The sequence below is a fragment of the Ascaphus truei genome, chromosome 8 (genome assembly GCF_040206685.1).
Source record: "Ascaphus truei isolate aAscTru1 chromosome 8, aAscTru1.hap1, whole genome shotgun sequence".
In the NCBI taxonomy this organism is placed as follows: domain Eukaryota; kingdom Metazoa; phylum Chordata; class Amphibia; order Anura; family Ascaphidae; genus Ascaphus; species Ascaphus truei.
The window spans coordinates 951,537-973,774 of record NC_134490.1 but is presented as its reverse complement, the minus strand read 5'-3'; positions in this window follow the sequence as shown (position 1 = coordinate 973,774).

The following is a 22,238-nucleotide window of genomic DNA, read 5'->3' as shown; positions in this document are numbered from 1 at the left end:
CTGCAGTATTCTCTGTACCGCGCTGTGCATACTGCAGGCACAATCAGTCTCACAATCAGTGCCTGCAGTATTCTCTGTACCACGCTGTGCATACTGCAGGCACAATCAGTCTCACAATCAGTGCCTGCAGTATTCTCTGTACTGCGCTGTGCATACTGCAGGCACAATCAGTCTCACAATCAGTGCCTGCAGTATTCTCTGTACTGCGCTGTGCATACTGCAGGCACAATCAGTCTCACAATCAGTGCCTGCAGTATTCTCTGTACCACGCTGTGCATACTGCAGGCACAATCAGTCTCACAATCAGTGCCTGCAGTATTCTCTGTACCGCGCTGTGCATACTGCAGGCACAATCAGTCTCAATCACAATCAGTGCCTGCAGTATTCTCTGTACCGCGCTGTGTGCACTGCAGGTACAATCAGTCTAACAATCAGTGCCTGCAGTATTCTCTGTACCGCGCTGTGCACACTGCAGGCACAATCAGTCTCACAATCACAATCAGTGCCTGCAGTATTCTCTGTACCGCGCTGTGCATACTGCAGGCACAATCAGTCTCACAATCACAATCAGTGCCTGCAGTATTCTCTGTACCGCGCTGTGCACACTGCAGGCACAATCAGTCTCACAATCAGTGCCGGCAGTATTCTCTGTACCGCGCTGTGCGCACTGCAGGCACAATCAGTCTCACAATCACAATCAGTGCCGGCAGTATTCTCTGTACCGCGCTGTGCGCACTGCAGGCACAATCAGTCTCACAATCAGTGCCTGCAGTATTCTCTGTACCGCGCTGTGCATACTGCAGGCACAATCAGTCTCACAATCAGTGCCTGCAGTATACTCTGTACCGCGCTGTGCATACTGCAGGCACAATCAGTCTCACAATCAGTGCCTGCAGTATTCTCTGTACCGCGCTGTGCGCACTGCAGGCACAATCAGTCTCACAATCACAATCAGTGCCTGCAGTATTCTCTGTACCGCGCTGTGCACACTGCAGGCACAATCAGTCTCACAATCACAATCAGTGCCTGCAGTATTCTCTGTACCGCGCTGTGCACACTGCAGGCACAATCAGTCTCACAATCACAATCAGTGCCTGCAGTATTCTCTGTACCGCGCTGTGCGCACTGCAGGCACAATCAGTCTCACAATCACAATCAGTGGCTGCAGTATTCTCTGTACCGCGCTGTGCATACTGCAGGCACAATCAGTCTCACAATCACAATCAGTGCCTGCAGTATTCTCTGTACCGCGCTGTGCGCACTGCAGGCACAATCAGTCTCACAATCACAATCAGTGCCTGCAGTATTCTCTGTACCGCGCTGTGCGCACTGCAGGCACAATCAGTCTCACAATCAGTGCCTGCAGTATTCTCTGTACCGTGCTGTGCATACTGCAGGCACAATCAGTCTCACAATCACAATCAGTGCCTGCAGTATTCTCTGTACCGCGCTGTGCATACTGCAGGCACAATCAGTCTCACAATCAGTGCCTGCAGTATTCTCTGTACCGCGCTGTGCGCACTGCAGGCACAATCAGTCTCACAATCACAATCAGTGCCTGCAGTATTCTCTGTACCGCGCTGTGCGCACTGCAGGCACAATCAGTCTCACAATCACAATCAGTGGCTGCAGTATTCTCTGTACCGCGCTGTGCATACTGCAGGCACAATCAGTCTCACAATCACAATCAGTGCCTGCAGTATTCTCTGTACCGCGCTGTGCATACTGCAGGCACAATCAGTCTCACAATCACAATCAGTGCCTGCAGTATTCTCTGTACTGCGCTGTGCACACTGCAGGCACAATCAGTCTCACAATCAGTGCCTGCAGTATTTCTGTACCACGCTGTGCATACTGCAGGCACAATCAGTCTCACAATCAGTGCCTGCAGTATTCTCTGTACCGCGCTGTGCATACTGCAGGCACAATCAGTCTCACAATCAGTGCCTGCAGTATTCTCTGTACCACGCTGTGCATACTGCAGGCACAATCAGTCTCACAATCAGTGCCTGCAGTATTCTCTGTACCACGCTGTGCATACTGCAGGCACAATCAGTCTCACAATCACAATCAGTGCCTGCAGTATTCTCTGTACCGCACTGTGCATACTGCAGGCACAATCAGTCTCACAATCAGTGCCTGCAGTATTCTCTGTACCGCGCTGTGCATACTGCAGGCACAATCAGTCTCACAATCAGTGCCTGCAGTATTCTCTGTACTGCGCTGTGCATACTGCAGGCACAATCAGTCTCACAATCAGTGCCTGCAGTATTCTCTGTACCGCGCTGTGCATACTGCAGGCACAATCAGTCTCACAATCAGTGCCTGCAGTATTCTCTGTACCGCGCTGTGCATACTGCAGGCACAATCAGTCTCACAATCACAATCAGTGCCTGCAGTATTCTCTGTACCGCGCTGTGCATACTGCAGGCACAATCAGTCTCACAATCACAATCAGTGCCTGCAGTATTCTCTGTACCGCGCTGTGCACACTGCAGGCACAATCAGTCTCACAATCAGTGCCGGCAGTATTCTCTGTACCGCGCTGTGCGCACTGCAGGCACAATCAGTCTCACAATCACAATCAGTGCCGGCAGTATTCTCTGTACCGCGCTGTGCGCACTGCAGGCACAATCAGTCTCACAATCAGTGACTGCAGTATTCTCTGTACCGCGCTGTGCATACTGCAGGCACAATCAGTCTCACAATCAGTGCCTGCAGTATTCTCTGTACCGCGCTGTGCATACTGCAGGCACAATCAGTCTCACAATCAGTGCCTGCAGTATTCTCTGTACCGCGCTGTGCACACTGCAGGCACAATCAGTCTCACAATCAGTGGCTGCAGTATTCTCTGTACCGCGCTGTGCATACTGCAGGCACAATCAGTCTCACAATCACAATCAGTGCCTGCAGTATTCTCTGTACCGCGCTGTGCATACTGCAGGCACAATCAGTCTCACAATCAGTGCCTGCAGTATTCTCTGTACCGCGCTGTGCGCACTGCAGGCACAATCAGTATCACAATCACAATCAGTGCCTGCAGTATTCTCTGTACCGCGCTGTGCGCACTGCAGGCACAATCAGTCTCACAATCACAATCAGTGCCTGCAGTATTCTCTGTACCGCGCTGTGCATACTGCAGGCACAATCAGTCTCACAATCACAATCAGTGCCTGCAGTATTCTCTGTACCGCGCTGTGCATACTGCAGGCACAATCAGTCTCACAATCAGTGCCTGCAGTATTCTCTGTACCGCGCTGTGCGCACTGCAGGCACAATCAGTCTCACAATCACAATCAGTGCCTGCAGAATTCTCTGTACCGCGCTGTGCATACTGCAGGCACAATCAGTCTCACAATCAGTGCCTGCAGTATTCTCTGTACCGCGCTGTGCGCACTGCAGGCACAATCAGTCTCACAATCACAATCAGTGCCTGCAGTATTCTCTGTACCGCGCTGTGCATACTGCAGGCACAATCAGTCTCACAATCACAATCAGTGCCTGCAGTATTCTCTGTACCGCGCTGTGCGCACTGCAGGCACAATCAGTCTCACAATCACAATCAGTGCCTGCAGTATTCTCTGTACCGCGCTGTGCGCACTGCAGGCACAATCAGTCTCACAATCAGTGCCTGCAGTATTCTCTGTACTGCGCTGTGCATACTGCAGGCACAATCAGTCTCACAATCACAATCAGTGCCTGCAGTATTCTCTGTACCGCGCTGTGCATACTGCAGGCACAATCAGTCTCACAATCAGTGCCTGCAGTATTCTCTGTACCGCGCTGTGCATACTGCAGGCACAATCAGTCTCACAATCACAATCAGTGCCTACAGTATTCTCTGTACCGCGCTGTGCATACTGCAGGCACAATCAGTCTCACAATCAGTGCCTGCAGTATTCTCTGTACCGCGCTGTGCATACTGCAGGCACAATCAGTCTCACAATCAGTGCCTGCAGTATTCTCTGTACCGCGCTGTGCGCACTGCAGGCACAATCAGTCTCACAATCACAATCAGTGCCTGCAGTATTCTCTGTACCGCGCTGTGCATACTGCAGGCACAATCAGTCTCACAATCAGTGCCTGCAGTATTCTCTGTACCGCGCTGTGCATACTGCAGGCACAATCAGTCTCACAATCAGTGCCTGCAGTATTCTCTGTACCGCGCTGTGCATACTGCAGGCACAATCAGTCTCACAATCACAATCAGTGCCTGCAGTATTCTCTGTACCGCGCTGTGCATACTGCAGGCACAATCAGTCTCACAATCACAATCATTGCCTGCAGTATTCTCTGTACCGCGCTGTGCATACTGCAGGCACAATCAGTCTCACAATCAGTGCCTGCAGTATTCTCTGTACCGCGCTGTGCACACTGCAGGCACAATCAGTCTCACAATCACAATCAGTGCCTGCAGTATTCTCTGTACCGCGCTGTGCGCACTGCAGGCACAATCAGTCTCACAATCACAATCAGTACCTGCAGTATTCTCTGTACCGCGCTGTGCATACTGCAGGCACAATCAGTCTCACAATCACAATCAGTGCCTGCAGTATTCTCTGTACCGCGCTGTGCATACTGCAGGCACAATCAGTCTCACAATCAGTGCCTGCAGTATTCTCTGTACCGCGCTGTGCATACTGCAGGCACAATCAGTCTCACAATCAGTGCCTGCAGTATTCTCTGTACCGCGCTGTGCATACTGCAGGCACAATCAGTCTCACAATCACAATCAGTGCCTGCAGTATTCTCTGTACCGCGCTGTGCGCACTGCAGGCACAATCAGTCTCACAATCAGTGCCTGCAGTATTCTCTGTACCGCGCTGTGCATACTGCAGGCACAATCAGTCTCACAATCACAATCAGTGCCTGCAGTATTCTCTGTACCGCGCTGTGCATACTGCAGGCACAATCAGTCTCACAATCACAATCATTGCCTGCAGTATTCTCTGTACCGCGCTGTGCATACTGCAGGCACAATCAGTCTCACAATCAGTGCCTGCAGTATTCTCTGTACCGCGCTGTGCACACTGCAGGCACAATCAGTCTCACAATCACAATCAGTGCCTGCAGTATTCTCTGTACCGCGCTGTGCGCACTGCAGGCACAATCAGTCTCACAATCACAATCAGTACCTGCAGTATTCTCTGTACCGCGCTGTGCATACTGCAGGCACAATCAGTCTCACAATCACAATCAGTGCCTGCAGTATTCTCTGTACCGCGCTGTGCATACTGCAGGCACAATCAGTCTCACAATCAGTGCCTGCAGTATTCTCTGTACCGCGCTGTGCATACTGCAGGCACAATCAGTCTCACAATCACAATCAGTGCCTGCAGTATTCTCTGTACCGCGCTGTGCGCACTGCAGGCACAATCAGTCTCACAATCAGTGCCTGCAGTATTCTCTGTACCGCGCTGTGCATACTGCAGGCACAATCAGTCTCACAATCACAATCAGTGCCTGCAGTATTCTCTGTACCGCGCTGTGCATACTGCAGGCACAACCAGTCTCACAATCACAATCAGTGCCTGCAGTATTCTCTGTACCGCGCTGTGCATACTGCAGGCACAATCAGTCTCACAATCACAATCAGTGCCTGCAGTATTCTCTGTACCACGCTGTGCGCACTGCAGGCACAATCAGTCTCACAATCAGTGCCTGCAGTATTCTCTGTACCGCGCTGTGCATACTGCAGCCACAATCAGTCTCACAATCACAATCAGTGCCTGCAGTATTCTCTGTACCGCGCTGTGCATACTGCAGGCACAATCAGTCTCACAATCAGTGCCTGCAGTATTCTCTGTACCGCGCTGTGCATACTGCAGGCACAATCAGTCTCACAATCAGTGCCTGCGGTATTCTCTATACCGCGCTGTGCATACTGCAGGCACAATCAGTCTCACAATCAGTGCCTGCAGTATTCTCTGTACCGCGCTGTGCATACTGCAGGCACAATCAGTCTCACAAGCAGTGCCTGCAGTATTCTCTGTGCCTGCAGTGCGCACAGTGCGGTACAATCAGTCTCACAATCACAATCAGTGCCTGCAGTATTCTCTGTACCGCGCTGTGCATACTGCAGGCACAATCAGTCTCACAATCACAATCAGTGCCTGCAGTATTCTCTGTACCGCGCTGTGCGTACTGCAGGCACAATCAGTCTCACAATCACAATCAGTTCCTGCAGTATTCTCTGTACCGCGCTGTGCGCACTGCAGGCACAATCAGTCTCACAATCACAATCAGTGCCTGCAGTATTCTCTGTACCGCGCTGTGCACACTGCAGGCACAATCAGTCTCACAATCACAATCAGTGCCTGCAGTATTCTCTGTACCGCGCTGTGCACACTGCAGGCACAATCAGTCTCACAATCACAATCAGTGCCTGCAGTATTCTCTGTACTGCGCTGTGCATACTGCAGGCACAATCAGTCTCACAATCAGTGCCTGCAGTATTCTCTGTACCGCGCTGTGCATACTGCAGGCACAATCAGTCTCACAATCAGTGCCTGCAGTATTCTCTGTACCTCGCTGTGCGCACTGCAGCCACAATCAGTCTCACAATCACAATCAGTGCCTGCAGTATTCTCTGTACCGCGCTGTGCGCACTGCAGGCACAATCAGTCTCACAATCACAATCAGTGCCTGCAGTATTCTCTGTACCGCGCTGTGCGCACTGCAGGCACAATCAGTCTCACAATCACAATCAGTGCCTGCAGTATTCTCTGTACCGCGCTGTGCGCACTGCAGGCACAATCAGTCTCACAATCAGGGCCTGCAGTATTCTCTGTACCGCGCTGTGCGCACTGCAGGCACAATCAGTCTCACAATCAGTGCCTGCAGTATTCTCTGTACCGCGCTGTGCGCACTGCAGGCACAATCAGTCTCACAATCAGTGCCTGCAGTATTCTCTGTACCGCGCTGTGCATACTGCAGGCACAATCAGTCTCACAATCAGTGCCTGCAGTATTCTCTGTACCGCGCTGTGCACACTGCAGGCACAATCAGTCTCACAATCACAATCAGGGCCTGCAGTATTCTCTGTACCGCGCTGTGCGCACTGCAGGCACAATCAGTCTCACAATCACAATCAGTGCCTGCAGTATTCTCTGTACCGCGCTGTGCATACTGCAGGCACAATCAGTCTCACAATCAGTTCCTGCAGTATTCTCTGTACCGCGCTGTGCACACTGCAGGCACAATCAGTCTCACAATCACAATCAGTGCCTGCAGTATTCTCTGTACCGCGCTGTGCGCACTGCAGGCACAATCAGTCTCACAATCACAATCAGTGCCTGCAGTATTCTCTGTACCGCGCTGTGCATACTGCAGGCACAATCAGTCTCACAATCAGTTCCTGCAGTATTCTCTGTACCGCGCTGTGCACACTGCAGGCACAATCAGTCTCACAATCACAATCAGTGCCTGCAGTATTCTCTGTACCGCGCTGTGCGCACTGCAGGCACAATCAGTCTCACAATCACAATCAGTGCCTGCAGTATTCTCTGTACCGCGCTGTGCACACTGCAGGCACAATCAGTCTCACAATCAGTGCCTGCAGTATTCTCTGTACCGCGCTGTGCACACTGCAGGCACAATCAGTCTCACAATCAGTGCCTGCAGTATTCTCTGTACCGCGCTGTGCATACTGCAGGCACAATCAGTCTCACAATCACAATCAGTGCCTGCAGTATTCTCTGTACCGTGCTGTGCGCACTGCAGGTACAATCAGTCTCACAATCAGTGCCTGCAGTATTCTCTGTACCGCGCTGTGCATACTGCAGGCACAATCAGTCTCACAATCAGTGCCTGCAGTATTCTCTGTACCGCGCTGTGCGCACTGCAGGCACAATCAGTCTCACAATCAGTGCCTGCAGTATTCTCTGTACCGCGCTGTGCGCACTGCAGGCACAATCAGTCTCACAATCACAATCAGTGCCTGCAGTATTCTCTGTACCGCGCTGTGCGCACTGCAGGCACAATCAGTCTCACAATCACAATCAGTGCCTGCAGTATTCTCTGTACCGCGCTGTGCATACTGCAGGTACAATCAGTCTCACAATCAGTGCCTGCAGTATTCTCTGTACCGCGCTGTGCACACTGCAGGCACAATCAGTCTCACAATCAGTGCCTGCAGTATTCTCTGTACCGCGCTGTGCGCACTGCAGGCACAATCAGTCTCACAATCACAATCAGTGCCTGCAGTATTCTCTGTACCGCGCTGTGCATACTGCAGGCACAATCAGTCTCACAATCACAATCAGTGCCTGCAGTATTCTCTGTACCGCGCTGTGCATACTGCAGGCACAATCAGTCTCACAATCACAATCAGTGCCTGCAGTATTCTCTGTACCGCGCTGTGCGCACTGCAGGCACAATCAGTCTCACAATCAGTGCCTGCAGTATTCTCTGTACCGCGCTGTGCGCACTGCAGGCACAATCAGTCTCACAATCACAATCAGTGCCTGCAGTATTCTCTGTACCGCGCTGTGCGCACTGCAGGCACAATCAGTCTCACAATCAGTGCCTGCAGTATTCTCTGTACCGCGCTGTGCGCACTGCAGGCACAATCAGTCTCACAATCAGTGCCTGCAGTATTCTCTGTACCGCGCTGTGCGCACTGCAGGCACAATCAGTCTCACAATCACAATCAGTGCCTGCAGTATTCTCTGTACCGCGCTGTGCATACTGCAGGCACAATCAGTCTCACAATCAGTGCCTGCAGTATTCTCTGTACCGCGCTGTGCATACTGCAGGCACAATCAGTCTCACAATCACAATCAGTGCCTGCAGTATTCTCTGTACCGCGCTGTGCATACTGCAGGCACAATCAGTCTCACAATCACAATCAGTGCCTGCAGTATTCTCTGTACCGCGCTGTGCATACTGCAGGCACAATCAGTCTCACAATCAGTGCCTGCAGTATTCTCTGTACCGCGCTGTGCATACTGCAGGCACAATCAGTCTCACAATCAGTGCCTGCAGTATTCTCTGTACCGCGCTGTGCATACTGCAGGCACAATCAGTCTCACAATCACAATCAGTGCCTGCAGTATTCTCTGTACCGTGCTGTGCATACTGCAGGCACAATCAGTCTCACAATCAGTGCCTGCAGTATTCTCTGTACCGCGCTGTGCGCACTGCATGCACAATCAGTCTCACAATCACAATCAGTGCCTGCAGTATTCTCTGTACCGCGCTGTGCATACTGCAGGCACAATCAGTCTCACAATCAGTGCCTGCAGTATTCTCTGTACCGCGCTGTGCATACTGCAGGCACAATCAGTCTCACAATCAGTGCCTGCAGTATTCTCTGTACCGCGCTGTGCGCACTGCAGGCACAATCAGTCTCACAATCACAATCAGTGCCTGCAGTATTCTCTGTACCGCGCTGTGCGCACTGCAGGCACAATCAGTCTCACAATCACAATCAGTGCCTGCAGTATTCTCTGTACCGCGCTGTGCATACTGCAGGCACAATCAGTCTCACAATCAGTGCCTGCAGTATTCTCTGTACCGCGCTGTGCATACTGCAGGCACAATCAGTCTCACAATCAGTGCCTGCAGTATTCTCTGTACCGCGCTGTGCGTACTGCAGGCACAATCAGTCTCACAATCACAATCAGTGCCTGCAGTATTCTCTGTACCGCGCTGTGCACACTGCAGGCACAATCAGTCTCACAATCAGTGCCTGCAGTATTCTCTGTACCGCGCTGTGCGCACTGCAGGCACAATCAGTCTCACAATCAGTGCCTGCAGTATTCTCTGTACCGCGCTGTGCGCACTGCAGGCACAATCAGTCTCACAATCAGTGCCTGCAGTATTCTCTGTACCGCGCTGTGCACACTGCAGGCACAATCAGTCTCACAATCACAATCAGTGCCTGCAGTATTCTCTGTACCGCGCTGTGCGCACTGCAGGCACAATCAGTCTCACAATCACAATCAGTGCCTGCAGTATTCTCTGTACCGCGCTGTGCATACTGCAGGCACAATCAGTCTCACAATCAGTGCCTGCAGTATTCTCTGTACCGCGCTGTGCATACTGCAGGCACAATCAGTCTCACAATCAGTGCCTGCAGTATTCTCTGTACCGCGCTGTGCACACTGCAGGCACAATCAGTCTCACAATCACAATCAGTGCCTGCAGTATTCTCTGTACCGCGCTGTGCGCACTGCAGGCACAATCAGTCTCACAATCACAATCAGTGCCTGCAGTATTCTCTGTACTGCGCTGTGCATACTGCAGGCACAATCAGTCTCACAATCAGTGCCTGCAGTATTCTCTGTACCGCGCTGTGCGCACTGCAGGCACAATCAGTCTCACAATCACAATCAGTGCCTGCAGTATTCTCTGTACCGCGCTGTGCATACTGCAGGCACAATCAGTCTCACAATCAGTGCCTGCAGTATTCTCTGTACCGCGCTGTGCACACTGCAGGCACAATCAGTCTCACAATCACAATCAGTGCCTGCAGTATTCTCTGTACCGCGCTGTGCATACTGCAGGCACAATCAGTCTCACAATCACAATCAGTGCCTGCAGTATTCTCTGTACCGCGCTGTGCGCACTGCAGGCACAATCAGTCTCACAATCAGTGCCTGCAGTATTCTCTGTACCGCGCTGTGCATACTGCAGGCACAATCAGTCTCACAATCAGTGCCTGCAGTATTCTCTGTACCGCGCTGTGCATACTGCAGGCACAATCAGTCTCACAATCAGTGGCTGCAGTATTCTCTGTACCGCGCTGTGCGCACTGCAGGCACAATCAGTCTCACAATCAGTGCTTGCAGTATTCTCTGTACCGCGCTGTGCGCACTGCAGGCACAATCAGTCTCACAATCACAATCAGTGCCTGCAATATTCTCTGTACCGCGCTGTGCACACTGCAGGCACAATCAGTCTCACAATCACAATCAGTGCCTGCAGTATTCTCTGTACCGCGCTGTGCGCACTGCAGGCACAATCAGTCTCACAATCACAATCAGTGCCTGCAGTATTCTCTGTACCACGCTGTGCACACTGCAGGCACAATCAGTCTCACAATCAGTGCCTGCAGTATTCTCTGTACCGCGCTGTGCGCACTGCAGGCACAATCAGTCTCACAATCAGTGCCTGCAGTATTCTCTGTACCGCGCTGTGCACACTGCAGGCACAATCAGTCTCACAATCAGTGCCTGCAGTATTCTCTGTACTGCGCTGTGCATACTGCAGGCACAATCAGTCTCACAATCAGTGCCTGCAGTATTCTCTGTACCGCGCTGTGCATACTGCAGGCACAATCAGTCTCACAATCACAATCAGTGCCTGCAGTATTCTCTGTACCGCGCTGTGCATACTGCAGGCACAATCAGTCTCACAATCAGTGCTTGCAGTATTCTCTGTACCGCGCTGTGCACACTGCAGGCACAATCAGTCTCACAATCACAATCAGTGCCTGCAGTATTCTCTGTACCGCGCTGTGCACACTGCAGGCACAATCAGTCTCACAATCAGTGCCTGCAGTATTCTCTGTACCGCGCTGTGCGCACTGCAGGCACAATCAGTCTCACAATCACAATCAGTGCCTGCAGTATTCTCTGTACCGCGCTGTGCACACTGCAGGCACAATCAGTCTCACAATCAGTGCCTGCAGTATTCTCTGTACCACGCTGTGCATACTGCAGGCACAATCAGTCTCACAATCAGTGCCTGCAGTATTCTCTGTACCGCGCTGTGCACACTGCAGGCACAATCAGTCTCACAATCAGTGCCTGCAGTATTCTCTGTACCGCGCTGTGCGCACTGCAGGCACAATCAGTCTCACAATCAGTGCCTGCAGTATTCTCTGTACCGCGCTGTGCATACTGCAGGCACAATCAGTCTCACAATCAGTGCCTGCAGTATTCTCTGTACCGCGCTGTGCACACTGCAGGCACAATCAGTCTCACAATCAGTGCCTGCAGTATTCTCTGTACCGCGCTGTGCGCACTGCAGGCACAATCAGTCTCACAATCAGTGCCTGCAGTATTCTCTGTACCGCGCTGTGCACACTGCAGGCACAATCAGTCTCACAATCACAATCAGTGCCTGCAGTATTCTCTGTACCGCGCTGTGCACACTGCAGGCACAATCAGTCTCACAATCAGTGCCTGCAGTATTCTCTGTACCGCGCTGTGCGCACTGCAGGCACAATCAGTCTCACAATCACAATCAGTGCCTGCAGTATTCTCTGTACCGCGCTGTGCACACTGCAGGCACAATCAGTCTCACAATCACAATCAGTGCCTGCAGTATTCTCTGTACCGCGCTGTGCACACTGCAGGCACAATCAGTCTCACAATCAGTGCCTGCAGTATTCTCTGTACCGCGCTGTGCATACTGCAGGCACAATCAGTCTCACAATCAGTGCCTGCAGTATTCTCTGTACCGCGCTGTGCACACTGCAGGCACAATCAGTCTCACAATCACAATCAGTGCCTGCAGTATTCTCTGTACCGCGCTGTGCATACTGCAGGCACAATCAGTCTCACAATCAGTGCCTGCAGTATTCTCTGTACTGCGCTGTGCATACTGCAGGCACAATCAGTCTCACAATCAGTGCCTGCAGTATTCTCTGTACCGCGCTGTGCATACTGCAGGCACAATCAGTCTCACAATCAGTGCCTGCAGTATTCTCTGTACCGCGCTGTGCACACTGCAGGCACAATCAGTCTCACAATCACAATCAGTGCCTGCAGTATTCTCTGTACCGCGCTGTGCATACTGCAGGCACAATCAGTCTCACAATCAGTGCCTGCAGTATTCTCTGTACCGCGCTGTGCATACTGCAGGCACAATCAGTCTCACAATCAGTGCCTGCAGTATTCTCTGTACCGCGCTGTGCATACTGCAGGCACAATCAGTCTCACAATCACAATCAGTGCCTGCAGTATTCTCTGTACCGCGCTGTGCATACTGCAGGCACAATCAGTCTCACAATCACAATCAGTGCCTGCAGTATTCTATGTACCGCGCTGTGCACACTGCAGGCACAATCAGTCTCACAATCACAATCAGTGCCGGCAGTATTCTCTGTACCGCGCTGTGCAGTCTGGGATACTGAAGAAACAATCTAATTATGTATAGGCATAGGGAGATACAGTGACTTACCCCAGGAGGGTACAAACCGGGGTAATATGGGCTGATTGGGGTATTCCCAGAAGATGGAGAGTATTGATTTTTGTATAACTGTCGGTATAAGAGGGGGGTGTTCTGATGTCGGTATAAGAGGGGGATGTGCTGATGTCGGTATAAGAGGGGGATGTGCTGATGTCGGTATAAGAGGGGGATGTGCTGATGTCGGTATAAGAGGGGGATGTTCTGACGTCGGTATAAGAGGGGGGTGTTCTGATGTCGGTATAAGAGGGGGATGTGCTGATGTCGGTATAAGAGAGGGATGTTCTGATGTCGGTATAAGAGGGGGATGTTCTGATGTCGGTATAAGAGGGGGATGTGCTGATGTCGGTATAAGAGGGGGGTGTTCTGATGTCGGTATAAGAGGGGGATGTTCTGATGTCGGTATAAGAGGGGGGTGTTCTGATGTCGGTATAAGAGGGGGATGTTCTGATGTCGTTATAAGAGGGGGATGTGCTGATGTCGGTATAAGAGGGGGGTGTTCTGATGTCGTTATAAGAGGGGATGTTCTGATGTCGGTATAAGAGGGGGGTGTTCTGATGTCGGTATGAGGGGGATATTCTGATGTCGGTATAAGAAGGGGGTGTGCTGATGTCGGTATAAGAGGGGGATGTGCTGATGTCGGTATAAGAGGGGGATGTGCTGATGTCGGTATAAGAGGGGGGTGTGCTGATGTCGGTATAAGAGGGGGATGTGCTGATGTCGGTATAAGAGGGGGATGTTCTGATGTCGGTATAAGAGGGGGATGTTCTGATGTCGGTATAAGAGGGGGATGTGCTGATGTCGGTATAAGAGGGGGATGTGCTGATGTCGGTATAAGAGGGGGATGTTCTGATGTCGGTATAAGAGGGGGTGTGCTGATGTCGGTATAAGAGGGGGATGTGCTGATGTCGGTATAAGAGGGGGATGTTCTGATGTCGGTATAAGAGGGGGGTGTTCTGATGTCGGTATAAGAGGGGGATGTGCTGATGTCGGTATAAGAGGGGGATGTGCTGATGTCGGTATAAGAGGGGGATGTGCTGATGTCGGTATAAGAGGGGGATGTGCTGATGTCGGTATAAGAGGGGGGTGTGCTGATGTCGGTATAAGAGGGGGATGTTCTGATGTCGGTATAAGAGGGGGATGTTCTGATGTCGGTATAAGAGGGGGATGTGCTGATGTCGGTATAAGAGGGGGATGTGCTGATGTCGGTATAAGAGGGGGGTGTTCTGATGTCGGTATGAGGGGGATATTCTGATGTCGGTATAAGAGGGGGGTGTGCTGATGTCGGTATAAGAGGGGGATGTTCTGATGTCGGTATAAGAGGGGGATGTGCTGATGTCGGTATAAGAGGGGGGTGTGCTGATGTCGGTATAAGAGGGGGATGTGCTGATGTCGGTATAAGAGGGGGATGTTCTGATGTCGGTATAAGAGGGGGGTGTGCTGATGTCGGTATAAGAGGGGGATGTGCTGATGTCGGTATAAGAGGGGGATGTTCTGATGTCGGTATAAGAGGGGGGTGTTCTGATGTCGGTATAAGAGGGGGATGTGCTGATGTCGGTATAAGAGGGGGATGTGCTGATGTCGGTATAAGAGGGGGATGTGCTGATGTCGGTATAAGAGGGGGATGTGCTGATGTCGGTATAAGAGGGGGGTGTGCTGATGTCGGTATAAGAGGGGGATGTTCTGATGTCGGTATAAGAGGGGGATGTTCTGATGTCGGTATAAGAGGGGGATGTGCTGATGTCGGTATAAGAGGGGGATGTGCTGATGTCGGTATAAGAGGGGGGTGTTCTGATGTCGGTATGAGGGGGATATTCTGATGTCGGTATAAGAAGGGGGTGTGCTGATGTCGGTATAAGAGGGGGATGTGCTGATGTCGGTATAAGAGGGGGATGTGCTGATGTCGGTATAAGAGGGGGTGTTCTGATGTCGGTATAAGAGGGGGATGTGCTGATGTCGGTATAAGAGGGGGATGTGCTGATGTCGGTATAAGAGGGGGATGTTCTGATGTCGGTATAAGAGGGGGATGTGCTGATGTCGGTATAAGAGGGGGATATTCTGATGTCGGTATAAGAGGGGGATGTGCTGATGTCGGTATAAGAGGGGGATGTGCTGATGTCGGTATAAGAGGGGGATATTCTGATGTCGGTATAAGAGGGGGATGTGCTGATGTCGGTATAAGAGGGGGATGTGCTGATGTCGGTATAAGAGGGGGGTGTGCTGATGTCGGTATAAGAGGGGGATGTTCTGATGTCGGTATAAGAGGGGGGTGTGCTGATGTCGGTATAAGAGGGGGGTGTTCTGATGTTGGTATAAGAGGGGGATGTGCTGATGTCGGTATAAGAGGGGGATGTGCTGATGTCGGTATAAGAGGGGGGTGTTCTGATGTCGGTATGAGGGGGATATTCTGATGTCGGTATAAGAGGGGGGTGTTCTGATGTCGGTATAAGAGGGGGATGTTCTGATGTCGGTATAAGAGGGGGGTGTTCTGATGTCGGTATAAGAGGGGGATGTGCTGATGTCGGTATAAGAGGGGGATGTTCTGATGTCGGTATAAGAGGGGGATGTGCTGATGTCGGTATAAGAGGGGGATGTTCTGATGTCGGTATAAGAGAGGGATGTTCTGATGTCGGTATAAGAGGGGGATGTGCTGATGTCGGTATAAGAGGGGGATATTCTGATGTCGGTATAAGAGGGGGATGTGCTGATGTCGGTATAAGAGGGGGATGTGCTGATGTCGGTATAAGAGGGGGATATTCTGATGTCGGTATAAGAGGGGGATGTGCTGATGTCGGTATAAGAGGGGGATGTGCTGATGTCGGTATAAGAGGGGGATGTTCTGATGTCGGTATAAGAGGGGGATGTTCTGATGTCGGTATAAGAGGGGGATGTTCTGATGTCGGTATAAGAGGGGGATGTGCTGATGTCGGTATAAGAGGGGGGTGTGCTGATGTCGGTATAAGAGGGGGGTGTGCTGATGTCGGTATAAGAGGGGGATGTTCTGATGTCGGTATAAGAGGGGGATGTTCTGATGTCGGTATAAGAGGGGGATGTTCTGATGTCGGTATAAGAGGGGGATGTTCTGATGTCGGTATAAGAGGGGGGTGTTCTGATGTCGGTATAAGAGGGGGATGTTCTGACGTCGGTATAAGAGGGGGGTGTGCTGATGTCGGTATAAGAGGGGGATGTGCTGATGTCGGTATAAGAGGGGGGTGTTCTGATGTCGGTATAAGAAGGGGGGTGTTCTGATGTCGGTATAAGAGGGGGATGTGCTGATGTCGGTATAAGAGGGGGATGTGCTGATGTCGGTATAAGAGGGGGATGTTCTGATGTCGGTATAAGAGGGGGATGTGCTGATGTCGGTATAAGAGGGGGATGTGCTGATGTCGGTATAAGAGGGGGATGTGCTGATGTCGGTATAAGAGGGGGATGTGCTGATGTCGGTATAAGAGGGGGATGTGCTGATGTCGGTATAAGAGGGGGATGTGCTGATGTCGGTATAAGAGGGGGATGTGCTGATGTCGGTATAAGAGGGGGGTGTGCTGAGGTCGGTATAAGAGGGGGATGTTCTGATGTCGGTATAAGAGGGGGATGTTCTGATGTCGGTATCAGAGGGGGATGTTCTGACGTCGGTATAAGAGGGGGATGTTCTGATGTCGGTATAAGAGGGGGATGTGCTGATGTCGGTATAAGAGGGGGATGTGCTGATGTCGGTATAAGAGGGGGGTGTTCTGATGTCGGTATAAGAGGGGGATGTGCTGATGTCGGTATAAGAGGGGGGTGTTCTGATGTCGGTATAAGAGGGGGGTGTTCTGATGTCGGTATAAGAGGGGGGATGTGCTGATGTCGGTATAAGAGGGGGATGTGCTGATGTTGGTATAAGAGGGGGGGGTTCTGATGCTGTTTTTATAACAGGAGATCTCTCAGTAATTTAGGGAAACATTGGCTGGTGAGAAGAGGTCCGTATAACAGGGGTGTTGTTCTTATAACAGGGGTTCCATTTATAACGCGGCGCATATTGCGTTGGGACCGGGACGTTGGATCACGGCTGTAACATGTAACACAATATTTTGGAATGTGCTGGTTCCGTGTAATCCGGATTCTCCCGGCTCCAAATCTTATTATAAGAGGCACATTGGGTCTGGAAGATGTATCATGTGCTTCTGCTGCCACCTGCTGGCCCCTCCTGGAATTGCATATTAATCTACCTGGACAGGTATGACTGTCACAGGTACCCAGATCTCTGTAACACCCCAGTGTTTAACGCTCTGACACCCCCATTCTGGGCCAGGCAAGCAAATAAACTCATTCTGCTCATCCACAATCAGCTTTAAACCCGGAAATCCCCGGAAATCGGCGGCTTCTGCGTGCAGCCATTGGTCAGAAGTGCCCGTTACCTGCGCTGAGTAATGCTCTGCAAGGCATTGTGACGTCATCAGGAGAGAGTGATGTCATTCAGACAGTGACAATGTATCAGGTTTTATACTGCAGCCCGTGTGCTCCTCACAGTGTGGGTGTGGGAGCTTAATAACGCACAGTAGTGCTCTCACACACAGGCCCTCTGCATTACACACACAGTCACACACACAGGCCCTCTGCATTACACACAGTCACACACACAGGCCCTCTGCATTACACACACACAGGCCCTCTGCACTACACACACACAGTCACACACACAGGCCCTCTGCATTACACACACACACACAGTCACACACACAGGCCCTCTGCATTACACACACACAGTCACACACACAGGCCCTCTGCATTACACACACACACAGGCCCTCTGCATTACACACACACAGTCACACACACAGGCCCTCTGCACTACACACACACAGTCACACACACAGGCCCTCTGCATTACACACACACAGTCACACACACAGGCCCTCTGCATTACACACACACAGGCCCTCTGCATTACACACACACACAGTCACACACACAGGCCCTCTGCATTACACACACACAGGCCCTCTGCATTACACACACACAGGCCCTCTGCATTACACACACACACACAGTCACACACACAGGCCCTCTGCATTACACACACACACAGGCCCTCTGCATTACACACACACAGTCACACACACAGGCCCTCTGCATCACACACACACAGGCCCTCTGCATCACACACACACAGTCACACACACAGGCCCTCTGCATTACACACACACACAGGCCCTCTGCATTACACACACACACAGTCACACACACAGGCCCTCTGCATTACACACACACACACAGGCCCTCTGCATTACACACACACACACAGGCCCTCTGCATTACACACACACACACACACACACACACACACAGGCCCTCTGCATTACACACACACACACACACACACACACACACACACGCCCTCTGCATTATCTGACAAAGCAGTGCAGCATCATTCCCCATACATACCCCCAACCACCCTCCTTCCCAATACATGCCTCTCCTGCCCCATACATGCCCCCAACCACCCCTCCTTCCCAATACATGCCTCTCCTGCCCCATACATGCCCCCAACCACCCCTCCTTCCCAATACATGCCTCTCCTGCCCCATACATGCCCCCAACCACCCCTCCTTCCCCATACATGCCCCCAACCACCCCACCTTCCCCATACTTGCCCCCAACCACCCCTCCTTCCCAATACATGCCTCTCCTGTCCCATACATGCCCCCAACCACCCCTCCTGTCCCATACATGCCCCCAACCACCCCTCCTTCCCCATACATGCCCCCAACCACCCCTCCTTCCCCATACTTGCCCCCAACCACCCCTCCTTCCCCATACATGCCCCCAACCACCCCTCCTTCCCCATACTTGCCCCCAACCACCCCTCCTTCCCAATACATGCCTCTCCTGTCCCATACATGCCCCCAACCACCCCTCCTTCCCCATACTTGCCCCCAACCACCCCTCCTTCCCAATACATGCCCCCAACCACCCCTCCTTCCCCATACTTGCCCCCAACCACCCCTCCTTCCCCATACATGCCCCCAACCACCCCTCCTTCCCCATACTTGCCCCCAACCACCCCTCCTTCCCAATACATGCCTCTTCTGCCCCATACATGCCCCCAACCACCCCTCCTTCCCAATACATGCCTCTCCTGCCCCATACATGCCCCCAACCACCCCTCCTTCCCCATACATGCCCCCAACCACCCCTCCTTCCCCATACATGCCCCCAACCACCCCTCCTTCCCCATACATGCCCCCAACCACCCCTCCTTCCCCATACATGCCCCCAACCACCCCTCCTTCCCCATACTTGCCCCCAACCACCCCTCCTTCCCAATACATGCCTCTCCTGCCCCATACATGCCCCCAACCAACCCTCCTGTCCCATACATGCCCCCAACCACCCCTCCTTCCCCATACTTGCCCCCAACCACCCCTCCTTCCCAATACATGCCTCTCCTGTCCCATACATGCCCCCAACCACCCCTCCTTCCCCATACATGCCCCCAACCACCCCTCCTTCCCCATACATGCCCCCAACCACCCCTCCTGTCCCATACATGCCCCCAACCACCCCTCCTTCCCCATACTTGCCCCCAACCACCCCTCCTTCCCAATACATGCCTCTCCTGTCCCATACATGCCCCCAACCACCCCTCCTTCCCCATACATGCCCCCAACCACCCCTCCTTCCCCATACATGCCCCCAACCACCCCTCCTTCCCCATACTTGCTCCCAACCACCCTCCTTCCCAATACATGCCTCTCCTGTCCCATACATGCCCCCAACCACCCCTCCTGTCCCATACATGCCCCCAACCACCCCTCCTTCCCAATACATGCCTCTCCTGTCCCATACATGCCCCCAACCACCCCTCCTTCCCCATACTTGCCCCCAACCACCCCTCCTTCCCAATACATGCCTCTCCTTCCCCATACATGCCCCCAACCACCCCTCCTTCCCCATACATGCCCCAACCACCCCTCCTTCCCCATACATGCCCCCAACCACCCCTCCTTCCCAATACATGCCTCTCCTGCCCCATACATGCCCCCAACCACCCCTCCTTCCCAATACATGCCTCTCCTGCCCCATACATGCCCCCAACCACCCCTCCTTCCCAATACATGCCTCTCCTGCCCCATACATGCCCCCTACCACCCCTCCTTCCCCATACATGCCCCCAACCACCCCTCCTTCCCCATAAATGCCCCCAACCACCCCTCCTTCCCCATACTTGCCCCCAACCACCCCTCCTTCCCCATACATGCCCCCAACTACCCATCCTTCCCAATACATGCCCCCAACCACCCCTCCTTCCCCATACATGCCCCCAACCACCCCTCCTTCCCCATACATGCCCCCAACCACCCCTCCTTCCCCATACATGCCCCCAACCACCCCTCCTTCCCCATACATGCCCCCAACCACCCCTCCTTCCCCATACATGCCCCCAACCACCCCTCCTTCCCCATACATGCCCCCAACCACCCCTCCTTCCCCATACATGCCCCCAACCACCCCTCCTTCCCCATACTTGCCCCCAACCACCCCTCCTTCCCAATACATGCCCCAACCACCCCTCCTTCCCCATACATGCCCCCAACCACCCCTCCTTCCCCATACATGCCCCCAACCACCCCTCCTTCCCCATACATGCCCCCAACCACCCCTCCTTCCCCATACTTGCCCCCAACCACCCCTCCTTCCCAATACATGCCTCTCCTGCCCCATACATGCCCCCACCACCCCTCCTGTCCCATACATGCCCCCAACCACCCCTCCTTCCCCATACTTGCCCCCAACCACCCCTCCTTCCATTACATGCCTCTCCTGTCCCATACATGCCCCCAACCACCCCTCCTTCCCCATACATGCCCCCAACCACCCCTCCTTCCCCATACATGCCCCCAACCACCCCTCCTTCCAATACATGCCCCCAACCACCCCTCCTTCCCCATACATGCCCCCAACCACCCCTCCTTCCCCATACATGCCCGCAACCACCCCCTCCTTCCCATACTTGCCCCCAACCACCCTCCTTCCCAATACATGCCTCTCCTGCCCCATACATGCCCCCAACCACCCCTCCTTCCCCATACATGCCCCCAACCACCCCTCCTTCCCCATACTTGCCCCCAACCACCCTCCTTCCCAATACATGCCTCTCCTGCCCCATACATGCCCCCAACCACCCCTCCTGTCCCATACATGCCCCCAACCACCCCTCCTTCCCATACATGCCCTCAACCACCCCTCCTTCCCATACATGCCCCCAACCACCCCTCCTTGCCCATACATGCCCCCAACCACCCCTCCTTCCCCATACATGCCCCCAACCACCCCTCTTCCCAATATATGCCTCTCCTGCCCCATACATGCCTCTCCTGCCCCATACATGCCCCCAACCACCCCTCCTGCCCCATACACCACCCTCCTGCCCCATACACCACCCTCCTGCCCCATACAGTTAGGTCCGGAAATAATTGGACACTGACACCATTTTCATAATGTTGGCTCTGTATGCCACCACAATGGATTTGAAATGAAATTCTGGGTTAGGGGGGGTTCAGTATGGGACTGGGGTGTTCCCTACCTGTCCTCTGGGTTAGGGGGGATTCCGATGTCTCCCGTGTGAAGCTTGAGAGTCAGATCTGGAAGAAAGCAGTGTAGGTTATTTCGGTGTAGGTATGGGGCAGTTAAGTTAAGACAGAGAGAGAGTGGGTGACAGAGTGGGTGTGGGGGTGGGTGACTGGGTGACACTTGGGTGGGTGACTGGACACTTGGGTGGGTGACTGGGTGACACTTGGGTGGGTGACTGGGTGACACTTGGGTGGGTGACTGGGTGACACTTGGGTGGGTGACTGGGTGACACTTGGGTGGGTGACTGGGTGACACTTGGGTGGGTGACTGGGTGACACTTGGGTGGGTGACTGACTGTGGGTTGGTGTTTGTATTCATTCACAGACACACACACACACACACACACACACTCCCTCCCTCTCTCTCTCTCTCTCTCTCTCTCTCTCTCAGATACTCTCTCTCTCTCTCTCTCTCTCTCAGATACTCTCTCTCTCTCTCAGATACTCTCTCTCTCATCTCTCTCTCTCTCTCTCTCTCTCTCTCTCTCT